Here is an 18956-nt window from a genome sequence, read left to right on the forward strand (position 1 = left end):
CTACAATTTTTATTTTTAGTTAACTTCCTTCTTTGTTCAGGTTTCTTTTCTACTCAACTTCCTTCTTTATTTAATTTCCAAATAGATCATTAAGGTATAGTGGTTTCTGGATTGAACTTCCATTTTTAACTTTCTGCAACTTCAACTTTTATTTCTATTCAACTTCCATTTTTATTCAATTTACTTTTCAATTAAAAATCCTTTTTTATTTAATTTCCAAATAGATCGCTAAGGTATAGTGGTTTGTTGAATGAATTTCCATTTTTAATTTTTTGCAACTTCCATTTTTATTTGTATTCGACTTTCATAATTATTCAATTTACTTTTTTATTGAAATTCCTTTTTTATTTAATTTCCAAATAGATCGTTAAGGTATACTGGTTTCTGGATTGAGCTTCCATTTTTAATTTGTTGCAACTTTCACTTTTCTTTTTATTCAACTTCCATTTTTATTCAATTTACTTTTTTATTAAAATTCCTTTTTTATTTTATTTCCAAATAGATCGTTAAGGTATAGTGGTTTCTTTAATGAACTTCCATTGTCAATTTTATGAAACTTCCATTTTTATTTTTATTCATCTTCCATTTTTAATTAAGTTATTTTTCTATTCAACTTCCTTTTTTATTTAATTTCCAAATAGATCGTTAAGGTATACTGGTTTTGGGATTGATCTTCCATTTTCAATTTTATGCAACTTTCACTTTTCTTTTTATTCAACTTCCATTTTTATTCAATTTACTTTTCCATTAAAATTCCTTTTTTATTTAATTTCCAAATAGATCGTTGAGGTATGGTGGTTTATTTAATGAACTTCCATTTTTAATTTTATGGAACTTCCATTTTTATTTTTATTCAGCTTCCATTTTTATTCAAGTTATTTTTCTATTCAACTTCCTTTTTATTTAATTTCCAACTAGATCGTTAAGGTATAGTGCTTTCTTGAATTAACTTCCATTTTTAATTTTCTGCAACTTTCATTTTTATTTTTATTTTACTTCCTTTTTTATTCAAGTTCCTTTTCGACTCAAATTCCTTTTTTATTTAATTTCCAAATAGATCGTCAAGGTGTAGTGGTTTCTGGATTGAACTTTCATTTTTATTTTTATCCGACTTCCATTTTTATTCAACTTACTTTTCTATTAAACTTTATTTTTTTATTTAATTTCCAAATATATCGTTAAGGTATAGTGGTTTCTTGAATGAACTTCCAATTTTAATTTTCTGCAACTTCTTTTTTTGTTCAAGCTTCTTTTCTATTCAACTCCCTTTTCTATTTAAGTTCCAAATAGATCTTTAAGGTATATTGGTTTTTGAATGAACTTCCATTTTTAATTTTCTGCAACTTCCATTTTTATTTTTATTCGACTTCCATTTTTATTAAATTTAATTTTCTATTCAACTTCCTTTTTTATTTAATTTCCAAATAGATCGTTAAGGTATAGTGGCTTCTTGAATGAACTTCCATTTTTAATTTTCTCCAACTTCAATTTTTATTTTTAGTTAACTTCCTTTTTTGTTCAGGTTTCTTTTCTACTCAACTTCCTTTTTTATTTAATTTGCAAATAGATCGTTAAGGTATAGTGGTTTTGGATTGAACTTCCATTTTAAATTTTCTGCAACTTCTATTTTTATTTCTATTCAACTTCCATTTTTATTCAATTTACTTTTCTATTAAACATCATTTTTTATTTAATTTCCAAATAGATCGCTAAGGTATAGTGGTTTCTAGAATGAACTTCCATTTTTAATTTTCTGCAACTTCCTTTTTTATTTTTATTCGACTTCCATTTTTATTCAATTTCCTTTTCTATTAAAATTGCTTTTTTATTTAATTTCCGAATAGATCGTTAAGGTATACTGGTTTCTGGATTGAACTTCCATTTTTAATATTATGCAACTTTCACTTTTCTTTTTATTCAACTTCCATTTTTATTCAATTTACTTTTCTATCAAAATTCATTTTTTATTTAATTTCCAAATAGATCATTAAGGTATAGTGGTTTCTTTAATGAACTTCCATTTTTATTTTTCTCCAGCTTCCATTTTTATTCATTTATTTTTCTATTCAACTTCCTTTTTTATTTAATTTCCAAATAGATGGTTAAGCTATTGTGGTTTTTTTATTCAACTTCCATTTTTATTTCTATTCAATTTACTTTTCTATTAAATTTCCTTTTTTATTTAATTCCCAAATAGATCGTTAACGTATAGTGGTTTCTTAAATGAACTTCCATTTTTAATTTTCTGCAACTTCCATTTTTATTTTTATTCGACTTTCGTTTTTATTCAAATTACTTTTCTATTCAACTTCCTTTTTTATTTAATTTCCAAATAGATCGTTAAGGTAGACTGGTTTCTGGATTGAACTTCCATTTTTAATTTTATACAACTTTCACTTTTCTTTTTATTCAACTTCCATTTTTGTTCAATTTACTTTGCTATTAAACTTCCTTTTTTATTTAATTTTGAAATAGGTCGTTAAGGTATAGTGGTTTCTTGAATGAACTTCCATTTTTAATTTTCTGCAACTTCCATTTTTATTTTTATTCGACTTCCATTTTTATTCAAGTTATTTTTCTTTTCGACTTCCATTTTTATTTAATTTCCAAATAGATCGTTAAGGTATAGTGGTTTCTTGAATGAACTTCCAATTTTAATTTTCTATAACTTCCATTTTTATTTCTATTCAACTTCATTTTTTATTCAAGTTTTTTTCTATTCAACTTTTTTTTTTTATTTAATTTCCAAATAGATCGTTAAGGTATACTGGTTTCTGGATTGAACATCCATTTTTAATTTTATGCAACTTTCCCTTTTCTTTTTATTCAACTTCCTTTTTTATTCAATTTACTTTTCTATTGAACTTCCTTTTTTATTTACTTTCCAAATAGATCGTTAAGGTATAGTGGTTTATGTAATGAACTTCCATTTTTAATTTTATGGAACTTCCAATTTTAATTTTCTGCAACTTCTTTTTTTATTCAAGCTTCTTTTCTATTCAACTTCCTTTTTTACTTAATTTCCAAATAGATCGTTAAGGTATAGTGGTTTCTGGATTGAACTTCCATTTTTATTCCATTTACTTTTCTATTAAACTTCCTTTTTCTATTTAATTTCCAAATAGATCATTAAGGTATATTGGTTTTTGAATGAACTTCCATTTTTAGTTTTCTGCAACTTCCATTTTTATTTTTATTCGACTTCCATTTTTATTCAATTTGCTTTTCTATTCAACTTCCTTTTTTATTTAATTTCCAAATAGATCGTTAAGGTATAGTGGTTTCTGGAATGAGATTTAATTATTAATTTTCTCCAACTTTAATTTTTATTTTTAGTTAACTTCCTTTTTTGTTCAGGTTTCTTTTCTACTCAACTTCCTCTTTTATTTAATTTCCAAATAAATCGTTAAGGTATAGTGGTTTTTTGATTGAACTTCAATTTTTAATTTTCTGCAACTTCTATTTTTATTTCTATTCAACTTCCATTTTTATTCAATTTACTTTTCTATTAAACATCCTTTTTTTATTTAATTTCCGAATAGATCGCTAAGGTATAGTGGTTTCTTGAATAAACTTCCATTTTTAATTTTCTACAACTTCCATTTTTATTTTTATTCGACTTCCATTTTTATTCAATTTACTTTTCTATTAAAATTCCTTTTTAATTTAATTTCCAAATAGATCGTTAAGTTATATTGGTGTCTGGGTTGAACTTCCACTTTTAATTTTATGCAACCTTCACTTTTCTTTTTATTCAACTTCCGTTTTTATTCAATTTACTTTTCTATTAAAATTCCTTTTTTAATTAATTTCCAAATAGATCGTTAAGGTATAGTGGTTTCTTTAATGAACTTCCATTTTCAATTTTATGGAACTTCCATTTTTATTTTTATTCAGCTTCAATTTTTATTCAAGTTATTTTTCTTTTCAATTTCCTTTTTTATTTAATTTCCAAATAGATCGTTAAGGTATAGTGGTTTCTTGAATGAACTTCCATTTTTAATTTTATGCAACTTTCATTTTTATTTTTATTCAACTTCCATTTTTATTCAATTTACTTTTCTATTAAACTTCCTTTTTTATTTAATTTTCAAATAGATCGTTAAGGTATAGTGGTTTCTTTAATGAACTTCCATTTTTAATTTTCTGGAACTTCCATTTTTATTTTTATTCAGCTTCCATTTTTATTCAATTATTTTTTTATTCAACTTCCTTTTTTATTTAATTTCCAAATAGATGGTTAAGGTATAGTGGTTTTTTGAATGAACTTCCATTTTTTATATTTTGCAACTTCCATTTTTATTTTTATTTAACTTCCGTTTTTATACAAGTTTCTTTTCTACTCAACTTCCTTTTTTATTTAATTTCCAAATCGATCGTCAAGGTATGGTGGTTTCTGCATTGAACTTCCATTTTTTTTTATTCAACTTCCATTTTTATTCAATTTACTTTTCTATTAAACTTCTTTTTTATTTAATTTCCAAATATATCATTAAGGTATAGTTGTTTCTTGAATGAACTTCCAATTTTATTTTTCTGCAACTTCCATTTTTATTTTTATTCAGCTTCCATTTTTATTCAAGTTATTGTTCTATTTGACTTCCTTTTTTATTTAATTACCAAATAGATCGTTAAGGTATAGTGGTTTCTTGAATGAACTTCCGTTTTTATTTTTCTTCAGCTTCCATTTTTATTCATTTATTTTTCTATTCAACTTCCTTTTTTATTTAATTTCCAAATAGATGGTTAAGCTATTGTGGTTTTTTTATTCAACTTCCATTTTTATTTCTATTCAATTTACTTTTCTATTAAACTTCCTTTTTTTATTTAATTTCCAAATAGATCGTTAACGTATAGTGGTTTCTTAAATGAACTTCCATTTTTAATTTTCTGCAACTTCCATTTTTATTTTTATTCGACTTCCATTTTTATTCAAATTACTTTTCTATTCAACTTCCTTTTTAATTTAATTTCCGAATAGATCGTTAAGGTAGACTGGTTTCTGGATTGAACTCCCATTTTTAATTTTATGCAACTTTCACTTTTCATTTTATTCAACTTCCATTTTTGTTCAATTTACTTTGCTATTAAACTTCCTTTTTTATTTAATTTCGAAATAGATCGTTAAGGTATAGTGGTTTCTTGAATGAACTTCCATTTTTAATTTTCTGCAACTTCCATTTTTATTTTTATTCGCATTCCATTTTTATTCAAGTTATTTTTCTATTCGACTTCCATTTTTATTTAATTTCCAAATAGATCGTTAAGGTATAGTGGTTTCTTGAATGAACTTCCAATTTTAATTTTCTATAACTTCCATTTTTATTTCTATTCAACTTCATTTTTTATTCAAGTTTTTTTGTATTCAACTATTTTTTTTTATTTAATTTCCAAATAGATCGTTAAGGTATACTGGTTTCTGGATTGAACATCCATTTTTAATTTTATGCAACTTTCCCTTTTCTTTTTATTCAACTTCCTTTTTTATTCAATTTACTTTTCTATTAAACTTCCTTTTTTATTTACTTTCCAAATAGATCGTTAAGGTATAGTGGTTTATGTAATGAACTTCCATTTTTAATTTTATGGAACTTCCAATTTTAATTTTCTGCAACTTCTTTTTTTATTCAAGCTTCTTTTCTATTCAACTTCCTTTTTTACTTAATTTCCAAATAGATCGTTAAGGTATAGTGGTTTCTGGATTGAACTTCCATTTTTAACTTTATGCAACTTTCATTTTTATTTTTGTTCAACTTCCATTTTTATTCAATTTACTTTTCTATTAAACTTCATTTTTCTGTTTAATTTCCAAATAGATCGTTAAGGTATATTGGTTTTTGAATGAACTTCCATTTTTAGTTTTCTGCAACTTCCATTTTTATTTTTATTCGACTTCCATTTTTATTCAATTTATTTTTTTATTCAACTTCCTTTTTTATTTAATTTCCAAATAGATGGTTAAGGTATAGTGGTTTTTTGAATGAACTTCCATTTTTAATTTTATGGAACTTCCATTTTTATTTTTATTCAGCTTCCATTTTTATTCAATTATTTTTTTATTCAACTTCCTTTTTTATTTAATTTCCAAATAGATGGTTAAGGTATAGTGGTTTTTTGAATGAACTTCCATTTTTAATATTTTGAAACTTCCATTTTTATTTTTATTTAACTTCCGTTTTTATTCAAGTTTCTTTTCTACTCAACTACCTTTTTTATTTAATTTCCAAATCGATCGTCATGGTATGGTGGTTTCTGGATTGAACTTCCATTTTTTTTTATTCAACTTCCATTTTTATTCAATTTACTTTTCTATTAAACTTCTTTTTTATTTAATTTCCAAATATATCATTAAGGTATAGTTGTTTCTTGAATGAAATTCCAATTTTATTTTTCTGCAACTTCCATTTTCATTTCTATTCAACTTCATTTTTTATACAAGTTTCTTTTCTATTTAACTTCCTTTTTTATTTAATTTCCAAATAGATCGTTAAGGTATAATGGTTTTTGGATTGAACTTACATTTTTAATTTTATGCAAGTTTTATTTTTATTTTTATTCAACTTCCATTTTTATTCAATTTTCTTTTCTATTAAAATTCCTTTTTTATTTAATTTCCAAATAGATCGTTAAGGTATAGTTGTTTCTTTAATGAACTTCCTTTTTTAATTTTGTGCAACTTCCATTTTACTTTTTATTCAACTTCCATTTTTATTCTAGTTATTTTCCTATTCAACTTCCATTTTTATTTAATTTCCAAGTAGATCGTTAAGGTATAGTGGTTTCTTGAATGAACTTCCATTTTTAATTTTCTGCAACTTCCATTTTTATTCAAGTTACTTTTCTATTTGACTTCCTTTTTTATTTAATTACCAAATAGATCGTTAAGGTATAGTGGTTTCTTGAATGAACTTCCATTTTTAATTTTCTGCAACTTCTATTTTTATTTTTATTTAACTTCCTTTTTGAATCAAGTTTCTTTTCTACTCAACTCCTTTTTTATTTAATTTCCAAATAGATCGTTAAGGTATAGTGGTTTCTAGATTGAACATCCATTTTTAATTTTATGCAACTTTCATTTTTATTTTCATTCAACTTCCATTTTTATTCAATTTACTTTTCTATTAAACTTCTTTTTTTATTTAATTTCAAAATAGATCGTTAAGGCATAGTGTTTTTTTGAATGAACTTCCACTTTTAATTTTCTGCAACTTCCATTTTTATTCAAGTTATTTTTATATTCAACTTCCTTTTTTATTTTATTTCCAAATAGATAGTTAAGGTATAGTGGTTTCTGGATTGAACATCCATTTTTAATTTTATGCAACTTTCACTTTTCTTTTTATTCAACTTCCATTTTTATTCAATTTACAATTCTATTAAACTTCCTTTTTAATTTAATTTCCAAATAGATCGTTAAGGTATACTGGTTTCTTTAATAAACTTCCATTTTTAATTTTATGCAACTTCCATTTATATTTTTATTCAACTTCCATTTTTTATCAAGTTATTTTTCTATTCAACTTCCTTTTTTATTTAAGTTCCTAATAGATCGTTATGTTATAGTGGTTTCTTTAATGAACTTCCATTTTTAATTTTCTGCAACTTCCATTTTTATTTTTATTTAACTTCCTTTTTTATTCAAGTTTCTTTTCTACTCAACTTCCTTTTTTATTTAATTTCCAAATAGACCGTTAAGGTATACTGGTTTCTGGATTGAACTTCCATTTTTAATTTTCTGCAACTTCCATTTTTATTTTTATTCAACTTCCGTTTTTATTCAATTTACTTTTCTATTAAACTTCCTTTCTTATTTAATTTAAAAATAGATCATTAAGGCATAGTGGTTCCTTGAATGAACATCAATTTTTAATTTTCTGCAACTTCCGTTTTTATTATTATTCAACTTCCATTTTTATTCAAGTTATTTTCCTATTCAACTTCCTTTTTCATTTAATTTCCTAATAGCTCGTTAAGGTATAGTGGTTTCTGGATTGAACTTCCGTTTTTAATTTTATGCTACTTTCATTTTTATTTTTATTCAATTTCCATTTTTATTCAATTTACTTTTCTATTAAACTTCCGTTTTTATTTAATTTCAAAATAGATCGTTAAGGTATAGTGGTTTTTTTAATGAACTTCCATTTTTAATTTTCTGCAACTTCCATTTTTATTTTTATTCGAGTTCCATTTTTATTCCAGTTATTTTTCTATTGGACTTTCTTTTTTTATTTAATTTCCAAATAGATCGTTAATGTATAGTGGTTTCTTGAATGAACTTCCATTTTTAATTTTCTGCAACTTCCATTTTTATTGTTATTTAACTTCCTTTTTCAATCAAGTTTTTTTCTACTCAACTGCCTTTTTTATTTAATTTACAAATAGATATAGTGGTTTCTGGATTGAACTTCCACTTTTAATTTTATGCAACTTTCATTTTTATTTTATTTCAATTTCTATTTTTATTCAATTTACATTTCTATTAAACTTCATTTTTCATTTAATTTCCAAATAGATCGTTAAGGTATACTGGTTTCTGGATTGAACTTCCATTTTTAATTTTATGCAACTTTCATTTTTATTTTTATTGAACTTCTATTTTTATTCAATTTACTTTTCTATTAAACATCCTTTTTTATTTAATTTCCAAATAGACAGTTCAGGTATAGTGGTTTCTTGAATGAACTTCTATTTTTAATTTTATGCAACTTCCATTTTTATTTTTATTCGACTTCCATTTTTATTCAAGTCATTTTTCTATTCAACTTCCTTTGTTATTTAATTTCCAAATAGATCGTTAAGGTATAATGATTTCTGGATTGAACTTCCATTTTTAATTTTATGCAACTTTCATTTTTATTTTTATTCAACTACCATTTTTATTCAATTTTCTTTTCTATTAAAGTTCCTTTTCTGTTTAATTTCCTAATAGATCGTTAAAGTATAGTGGTATCTTGGATGAACTTCCATTTTTAATTCTATGCAACTTACATTTTTATTTTTATTCGACTTCCATTTTTATTCAAGTCATTTTTATATTCAACATCCTTTTTTATTCAATTTCTAAAAAGATCGTTAAGGCATAGTGGTTTCTTGAATGAACTTCCATTTTCAATTTTCTGCAACTTCCATTTTTATTTTTATTTAACTTCCTTTTTCAATCAAGTTTCTTTTCTACTCAACTTTCTTTTTTATTTAATTTCCAAATAGATCGTTAAGGTATACTGGTTTCTGGATTGAACTTCCATTTTTAATTTTCTACAACTTCTATTTTTATTTAATTTACTTTTCTATTAAACTTCCTTTTTATTTAATTCCCAAATAGATAGTTCAGGTATAGTGGTTTCTTGAATGAACTTCCATTTTCAATTTTATGCAACTTCCATTTTTATTCAAGTTATATTTCTATTCAACTTCCTTTTTTATTTAATTTCCAAATAGATCGTTAACGTATAGTGGTTTCTTGAATGAACTTCCATTTTTAATTTTCCGCAACTTCCATTTTTATTATTATTCAACTTCCTTTTTCATTCAATTTTCTTTTCTATTCAACTTCCTTTTATTTAATTTCCAAATAGATGGTTAAGGTATAGTGGTTTCTGGATTGAACTTCCATTTTAATTTTATGCAACTTTCATTTCTATTTTTATTCAACTTTCATTTTTATTCAATTTACTTTTCTATTAAACTTCCTTTTTTATTTAATTTCCAAATAGATCGTTAAGGTATAGTGGCTTCTTGAATGAACTTCCATTTTTAATTTTCTGCAACTTTCAGTTTTATTTTTATTCGACTTCCATTTTTATTCAAGTTATTTTTCTATTCAACTTCTTTTTTTATTTAATTTCCAAATAGATCGTTAAGGTATAACTTGAACATCCATTTTTATTTTTATTCAACTTCTGTTTTTATTCAATGTACTTTTCTATTAAACTTCCTTTTTTATTTAATTTCCAAATAAATCGTTAAGGTATAGCTGTTTCTTGAATGAACTTCCAATTTTAGTTTTCTGCAACTTCTTTTTTTATTCAAGCTTCTTTTCTATTCAACTTCCTTTTTTATTTAATTTCCAAATAGATCGTTAAGGTATAGTGGTTTCTGGATTGAACTTCCATTTTTAATTTTATGCAACTTTCATTTTTATTTTTATTCAACTTCCATTTTTATTCAATTTACTTTTCTGTTAAACTTCGTTTTCTATTTAATTTCCAAATAGATCGTTAAGTTATGTTGGTTTTTGAATGAACTTCCATTTTTAATTTTCTGCAACTTCCATTTTTATTTTTATTTGACTTCCATTTTTATTTAATTTCCAAGTAGATCGTTAAGGTATAGTGGTTTCTTGAATGAACTTCCATTTTTGATTTTATCGAACTACAATTTTTATTTTTAGTTAACTTCCTTCTTTGTTCAGGTTTCTTTTCTACTCAACTTCCTTCTTTATTTAATTTCCAAATAGATCGTTAAGATATAGTGGTTTCTGGATTGAACTTCCATTTTTAATTTTCTGCAACTTCTACTTTTATTTCTATTCAACTTCCATTTTTATTCAATTTACTTTTCAATTGAACATCCTTTTTTATTTAATTTCCAAATAGATCGCTAAGGTACAGTGGTTTGTTGAATGAATTTCCACTTTCAATTTTATGGAACTTCCATTTTTATTTTTATTCGACTTCCATATTTATTCAATTTACTTTTCTATTTAAATTCCTTTTTTATTTAATTTCCAAATAGATCGTTAAGGTATGCTGGTTTCTGGATTGAAGTTCCATTTTTAATTTTTTGCAACATTCACTTTTCTTTTTATTCAACTTCCATTTTTATTCAATTTACTTTTTTTATTAAAATTCCTTTTTTATTTTATTTCCAAATAGATTGTTAAGGAATAGTGGTTTCTTTAATGAACTTCGATTTTCAATTTTATGAAACTTCCATTTTTATTTTTATTCAGCTTCCATTTTTATTGAAGTTATTTTTCTATTCAACTTCCTTTTTTATTTAATTTCCAAATAGATCGTTAAGGTATAGTGGTTTCTGGATTGAACTTCCATTTTTAATTTTATGCAACTTTCACTTTTCTTTTTATTCAACTTCCTTTTTTATTCAATTTACTTTTCTATTAAAATTTCTTTTTTATTGAATTTCCAAATAGATCGTTGAGGTATGGTGGTTTATTTAATGAACTTCCATTTTTAATTTTATGGAACTTCCATTTTTATTTTTATTCAGCTTCCATTTTTATTCAAGTTATTTTTCTATTCAACTTCCTTTTTTATTTAATTTCCAACTAGATCGTTAAGGTATAGTGGTTTCATCAATTAACTTCCATTTTTAATTTTCTGCTAGTTTAATTTTTATTTTTATTTAACTTCTTTTTTTATTCAAGTTTCTTTTCGACTCAACTTCCTTTTTTATGTAATTTCCAAATAGATCGTAAAGTTATAGTGGTTTCTTGAATGAACTTCCATTTTTAATTTTCTACAACTTCCGTTTTTATTTTTATTTAACTTCCTTTTTCATTCAAAATTCTTTTCTACTCAACTTCCTTTTTTATTTAATTTTCAAATAGATCGTTAAGGTATAGTGGTTTCTAGATTGAACTTCCATTTTTAATTATATGCGACTTTCATTTTTATTTTTATTCAATTTCCATTTTTATTCAATTTACTTTTCTATTAAACTTCCTTTTTTATTTGATTTCCAAATAGGTCGTTAAGGTATAGTGGTTTCTTGATTGAACTTCCATTTTTAATTTTATGCAACTTCCATTTTTATTTTTATTCGACTTCCATTTCTATTCAAATTATTTTTCGATTCGACTTCCATTTTTATTTAATTTCCAAATAGATCGTTAAGTTATAGTGGTTTCTTGAATGAACTTCCATTTTTATTTTTCGCCAACTTTCATTTTTATTTTTATGTAACTTCTTTTTTCATTCAAGTTTCTTTTCTACTCAACTTCCTTTTTTATTTAATTTCCAAATAGATCGTTAAGGTATAGTGGTTTCTGGATTGAACTTCCATTTTTTATTTTATGCAATTTCATTTTTATTTTTATTCAACTTCCATTTTTATTCAATTTACTTTTCTATTAAACTTCCTTTTTCATTTAATTTCCAAATAGATCGTTAAGGTATAGTGGTTTCTTGAATGAACTTCCATTTTTAATTTTCTGCAACTTTCAATTTTATTTTTATTCGACTTTCACTTTTATTCAATTCACTTTTCTATTCAACTTCCTATTTAATTTAACTTCCAAATAGATGGTTAAGGTATACTGGTTCTGGATTAAACTTCCATTTTTAATTTTATGCAACTTTCACTTTTCTTTTTATTCAACTTCCATTTTTATTCAATTTATTTTTCTATTAAACTTCCTTTTTTATTTAATTTCTAAATACATCGTTATGGTATGGTCGTTTATTTAATGAACTTCCATTTTTAATTTTATGGAACTTCCATTTTTATTTTTATTCAGCTTTCATTTTTCTTCAAGTTATTTTTCTATTCAACTTCCTTTTTTATTTAATTTCCAACTAGATCGTTAAGGTAGAGTGGTTTCATGAATTAACTTCCATTTTTAATTTTCTGCTACTTTAATTTTTATTTTTATTTAACTTCCTTTTTTATGTAATTTCCAAATAGATCATTAAGGTATAGTGGTTTCTTGAATGAACTTCCATTTTTAATTTTCTGCAACTTCCGTTTTTTTTTTTTATTTAACTTCCTTTTTCATTCAAGTTTCTTTTCTACTCAACCTCCTTTTTTATTTAATTTTCAAATAGATCGTTAAGGTATAGTGGTTCTAGATTGAACTTCCATTTTTAATTATATGCGACTTTCATTTTTATTTTTATTCAATTTCCATTTTTATTCAATTTACTTTTCTATTAAACTTCCTTTTTTATTTGATTTCCAAATAGGTCGTTAAGGTATAGTGGTTTCTTGAATGAACTTCCATTTTTAATTTTATGCAACCTCCATTTTTATTTTTATTCGACTTCCATTTTTACTCAAATTATTTTTCTATTCGACTTCCATTTTTATTTAATTTCCAAATGGATTGTTAAGGTATAGTGGTTTCTTGAATGAACTTCCATTTTTATTTTTCGGCAACTTTCATTTTTATTTTTATTTAACTTCCTTTTTCATTCAAGTTTCTTTTCTACTCAACTTCCTTTTTTATTTAATATCCTAACAGATCGTTAAGGTATAGTGGTTTCTGGATAGAACTTCCATTTTTTATTTTATGCAACTTTCATTTTTATTTTTATTCAACTTCCATATTTATTCAATTTACTTTTCTATTAAACTTCCTTTTTCATTTAACTTCCAAATAGATTATAGCTATCCCGGGTTTACCCTTGTTGTACAGTGATCCGGACATGTGTCCGTGGATGTTGGTATTTGTTTATTATTTAGTTTGCATCCTCTTTACTTTGTATATTGAGTTATAAGATGTGTTGGGCAGGTTTGTTACAGGTTGGTTGTGTTTGGGAGCCTAGTGTTGCTGCCCAGATTTTTGGACCTTCGCTCGAGCGAGGAGTTGGTCGCTCGAGCGAGAGTGAGGTTCGTGTCTGGTGGGTCGAGCCAGGGTGGCTTCGCTCGAGCGAGTGTTGCGTCTGGTTCTGGACCTGAGAGTTGCCTTTCTTGGCTCGAGCGAGCTTCCTTCGCTCGAGCGGTCTGGGTTTTTCTTCGCTCGATCGAGAACTTCTTGGCTCGAGCGAGAGTTTTCTGTGTCTGGTCGCTCGAGCGACCAAGTCTTCGCTCGAGCGAGCGTGTTTTATATCAGCGGACAGTAGCGATTTTGAACTTCAGTTTTTCATTTCTTTTTTTGATCAAACCCTAAATCCGAGACCCTCTCTCTCTAAACTTACACCCTCTCTAAGATTTGATCTCCCTAGAGTGTGAATCTAGCCTAGAGCCTTTGTTAAAAAGATAGAGGGCGTTGAGAGCTTTGATTTAATCTGAAAAAGTTTGGATTTGGAGCAAGTTGATCTTCGAGTCTTCATCTCCTTTTTGGCTTAAACTTCGAGGTAGGGATACCCTACTCCTCTCTATGGATTTTGTCTTTAAATTTTGGTATTTTGAGATGTTGGGCTTGGCTAGGTAATTTTGTGAAAGTTTGGGGCTTTTGTGTAATTTTACAAAAGTTGGGGTTTTATTCATAATAAACCTAGATGCATGTTTGGCATAGAGAAATGGAATAAATGTTGAATCATTGATGAAAATGGGACCTAAGGGTTGAAATGGTAATTATGGATAACGACCTAATTACATTGTTTAATTAATTGGGATAATTAATTGTGAGAAATGAGGAAATGAAATGTTGATTGAATATCCATTGTGCATTTATTTTCTATTTAGAAATAACAGCTTTGGGCTATCGGTGGAGAATAGTCGTGATTGTTGTAGACAATGCATGATGATTAGGCAAACTGAAACTAATCAATGAAATGTGTCATGGAACTTGACGGTTGATAGAATACATTAACTGTATGTATTGGGTGATTGTATATAGAACCAATGTGTTTATATACGTTATGTGTAGAGGAGGAGATAGGGGATGTACTCCGCGGTTTAGGGGAAGATAGGGGATGTACCTCTAAACCGGATAGTGTTGGGAGAAGATAGGGGATGAACTCCGTAGATACAGCTCATATGCTTGTCTAGAGAAGTGAAGATAGAGCTTATATGCTTATCTTGGTAAAGTGTGGATACAGCTTATATGCTTATCTGTGAATGTGGGATATAGTTTTTATACATATCTGTGGAAATGATGATAGAGCTAGCATGCTTATCTGTTGAAAAAGGGAAAATGAAAGGTAAGTTAGACTCATAAGTTGTATGACATAAATGTGTAATTTATGTGAATGTATCTGTGTTAGCCATCTATCAATTGCTAATCTTTTAGTCATTGTTCATGGTTGGTTTAGTGTATTTCTACTGGGCTGTGGCTCACCCTATATGGGAACATCATTTTCAGGTACAGGAAGCATGCCACCTCCAAGGACATAGCTTGGGAGGCTAGAGGCGGACATAATGTAGTCGTTTTACTTTTTGATATATTACATGTAAATACAAGCCAAGGGCTTAATGTGTATGAGTCAGTACTCTTTTGTTGTAACCAAGTGTTAACTTGGAAAGCTGTAAGCCCGTAGGGCATTTTGTTTTGATGTTAACATGTAATACTTATGTAATGGAACTCTAATGAATAAAAGTATGTGGTTAGTTTACATGTAAATGCATGTCTTATCTGATGGGTTTAATGTTGTTATTTTGAGGGCGTTACATAGATCGTTAAGGTATAGTGTTTTCTTGAATGAACTTCCATTTTTAATTTTCTGCAACTTCCAATTTTATTTTTATTCGACTTCCACTTTTATTCAATTTACTTTTCTATTAAACTTCCTATTTAATTTAATTTCCTAATAGATCGTTAAGGTATACTGGTTTCTGGATTGAACTTCCATTTTTATTTTATGCAACTTTAACTTTTCTTTTTATTCAACTTCCATTTTTATTCAATTTATTTTTCTATTAAACTTCCTTTTTTATTTAATTTCCAAATAGATCGTTAAGGTATAGTGGTTTATTTAATGAACTTCCATTTTTAATTTTATGGAACTTCCATTTTTATTTTTATTCAGCTTCCATTTTTATTCAAGTTATTTTTCTATTCAACTTTCTTTTTTATTTAATTTCCAACGAGATCGTTAAGGTATAGTGGTTTCTTGAATTAACTTCCATTTTTAACTTTCTGCAACTTCCATTTTTATTTTTATTTAACTCCCTTTTTTATTCATGTTTCTTATCTACTCAACTTCTTTTTTTATTTAATTTCCAAATAGATCGTCAAGGTATAGTGGTTTCTGGATTGAACTTCCATTTTTATTTTTATTCAACTTCCGTTTTTATTCGATTTAATTTTCTATTAAACTTCCTTTTTTATTTAATTTCCATATAAATCGTTAAGGTATAGTGGTTTCTTGAATGAACTTCCAATTTTAATTTTCTGCAACTTCTTTTTTTATTCAAGCTTCTTTTCTATTCAACGTCCTTTTTTATTTAATTTCCAAATAGATCGTTAAGGTATAGTGGTTTCTCGATTGAACTTCCATTTTTAATTTTATGCAACTTTCATTTTTATTTTTATTCAACTTCCATTTTTATTCAATTTACTTTTCTATTAAACTTCGTTTTCTATTTAATTTCCAAATAGATCGTTAAGTTATGTTGGTTTTTGAATGAACTTCCATTTTTAATTTTCTGCAACTTCTATTTTTATTTTTATTTGACTTCCATTTTTATTCAATTTACTTTTCTATTCAACTTCCTTTTTTATTTAATTTCCCAATAGATCGTTAAGGTATAGTGGTTTCTTGAATGAACTTCCATTTTTAATTTTCTCGAACTACAATTTTTATTTTTAGTTAACTTCCTTCTTTGTTCAGGTTTCTTTTCTACTCAACTTCCTTCTTTATTTAATTTCCAAATAGATCGTTAAGGTATAGTGGCTTCTGGATTGAACTTCCATTTTTAATTTTCTGCAACTTCAACATTTATTTCTATTCAACTTCCATTTTTATTCAATTTACTTTTCAATTAAACATTCTTTTTTATTTAATTTCCAAATAGATCGCTAAGGTATAGTGGTTTGTTGAATGAATTTCCATTTTTAATTTTTTGCAACTTCTATTTTTATTTTTACTCGACTTCCATAATTATTCAATTTACTTCTCTATTGAAATTGCTTTTTATTTAATTTCCAAATAGATCGTTAAGGTATACTGGTTTCTGGATTGAGCTTCCATTTTTAATTTTTTGCAACTTTCACTTTTCTTTTTATTCAACTTCCATCTTTATTCAATTTAATTTTTTATTAAAATTCCTTTTTTATTTTATTTCCAAATAGATCGTTAAGGTATAGTGGTTTCTTTAATGAACTTCCATTTTCAATTTTATGAAACTTCCATTTTTATTTTTATTCAGCTTCTATTTTTATTCAAGTTATTTCTCTATTCAACTTCTTTTTTTATTTAATTTCCAAATAGATCGTTAAGGTATACTGGTTTCGGGATTGATCTTCCATTTTCAATTTTTTGCAACTTTCACTTTTCTTTTTATTCAACTTCCATTTTTATTCAATTTACTTTTCTATTGAAATTCCTTTTTTATTTAATTTCCAAATAGATCATTGAGGTATGGTGGTTTATTTAATGAACTTCCATTTTTAATTTTATGAAACTTCCTTTTTTATTTTTATTCAGCATCCATTTTTATTCAAGTTATTTTTCTATTGAACTTCCTTTTTTATTTTATTTCCAACTAGATCGTTAAGGCATAGTGGTTTCTTGAATTAACTTCCATTTTTATTTTTATTTTACTTCCTTTTTTATTCAAGTTCCTTTTTGACTCAACTTCCTTTTTTATTTAATTTCCAAATAGATCGTCAAGGTATAGTGGTTTCTGGATTGAACTTCCATTTTTATTTTTATCCGACTTCCATTTTTATTCAACTTACTTTTCTATTAAACTTCATTTTTTTATTTAATTTCCAAATATATCGTTAAGGTATAGTGGTTTCTTGAATGAACTTCCAATTTTAATTTTCTGTAACTTCTTTTTTTATTCAAGCTTCTTTTCTATTCAACTTCATTTTTAATTTAATTTCCAAATAGATCGTTATGGTATAGTGGTTTCTGGATTGAACTTCCATTTTCAATTTTAAGCAACTTTCATTTTTATTTTTATTCAACTTCCATTTTTATTCAATTTACTTTTCTATTAAACTACCTTTTCTATTTAATTTCCAAATAGATCTTTAAGGTATATTGGTTTTTGAATGAACTTCCATTTTTAATTTTCTGCAACTTCCATTTTTGTTTTTATTCGACTTCCATTTTTATTCAATTTACTTTTCTATTCAACTTACTTTTTTATTTATTTTCCAAATAGATCGTTAAGGTATAGTGGTTTCTTGAATGAACTTCCATTTTTAATTTTCTCCAACTTCAATTTTTATTTTTAGTTAACTTCCTTTTTTGTTGAGGTTTCTTTTCTACTCAACTTCCTTTTTTATTTAATTTGCAAATAGATCGTTAAGTTATAGGGGTTTCTGGATTGAACTTCCATTTTAAATTTTCTGCAACATCTATTTTTATTTCTATTCAACTTCGATTTTTATTCAATTTACTTTTCTATTAAACATCCTTTTTTATTTAATTTCCAAATAGATCGCTAAGGTATAGTGGTTTCTTGAATGAACTTCCATTTTTAATTTTCTGCAACTTCCTTTTTTATTTTTATTCGACTTCCATTTTTATTCAATTTCCTTTTCTACTAAAATTCCTTTTTTATTTAATTTCAGAATAGATCATTAAGGTATACTAGTTTCTGGATTGAACTTCCATTTTTAATTTTATGCAACTTTCACTTTTCTTTTTATTCAACTTCCATTTTTATTCAATTTACTTTTCTATCAAAATTCCTTTTTTATTTAATTTCCAAGTAGATCACTAAGGTATAGTGGTTTCTTTAATGAACTTTCATTTTTATTTTTCTTCAGCTTCCATTTTTATTCAAATTATTTTTTTATTCAACTTCCTTTTTTATTTAATTTCCAAATAGATCGTCAAGGTATAGTGGTTTCCTGAATGAACTTCCATTTTTAATTTTATGCAACTTTCATTTTTATTTTTATTCAACTTCCATTTTTATTCAATTTACTTTTCTATTAAACTTCATTTTTTATTTAATTTCCAAATAGAACGTTAAGGTATAGTGGTTTCTTTAATGAACTTCCATTTTTAATTTTATGGAACTTCCATTTTAATTTTTATTCAGCTTCCATTTTTATTCAATTATTTTTCTATTCAACTTCCTTTTTTATTTAATTTCCAAATAGATGGTTAAGCTACTGTGGTTTTTTTATTCAACTTCCATTTTTGTTTCTA

This window comes from Camellia sinensis, chromosome 2, assembly GCF_055761805.1.
Source record: "Camellia sinensis isolate YWXY chromosome 2, ASM5576180v1, whole genome shotgun sequence".
Lineage (NCBI taxonomy): Eukaryota > Viridiplantae > Streptophyta > Magnoliopsida > Ericales > Theaceae > Camellia > Camellia sinensis.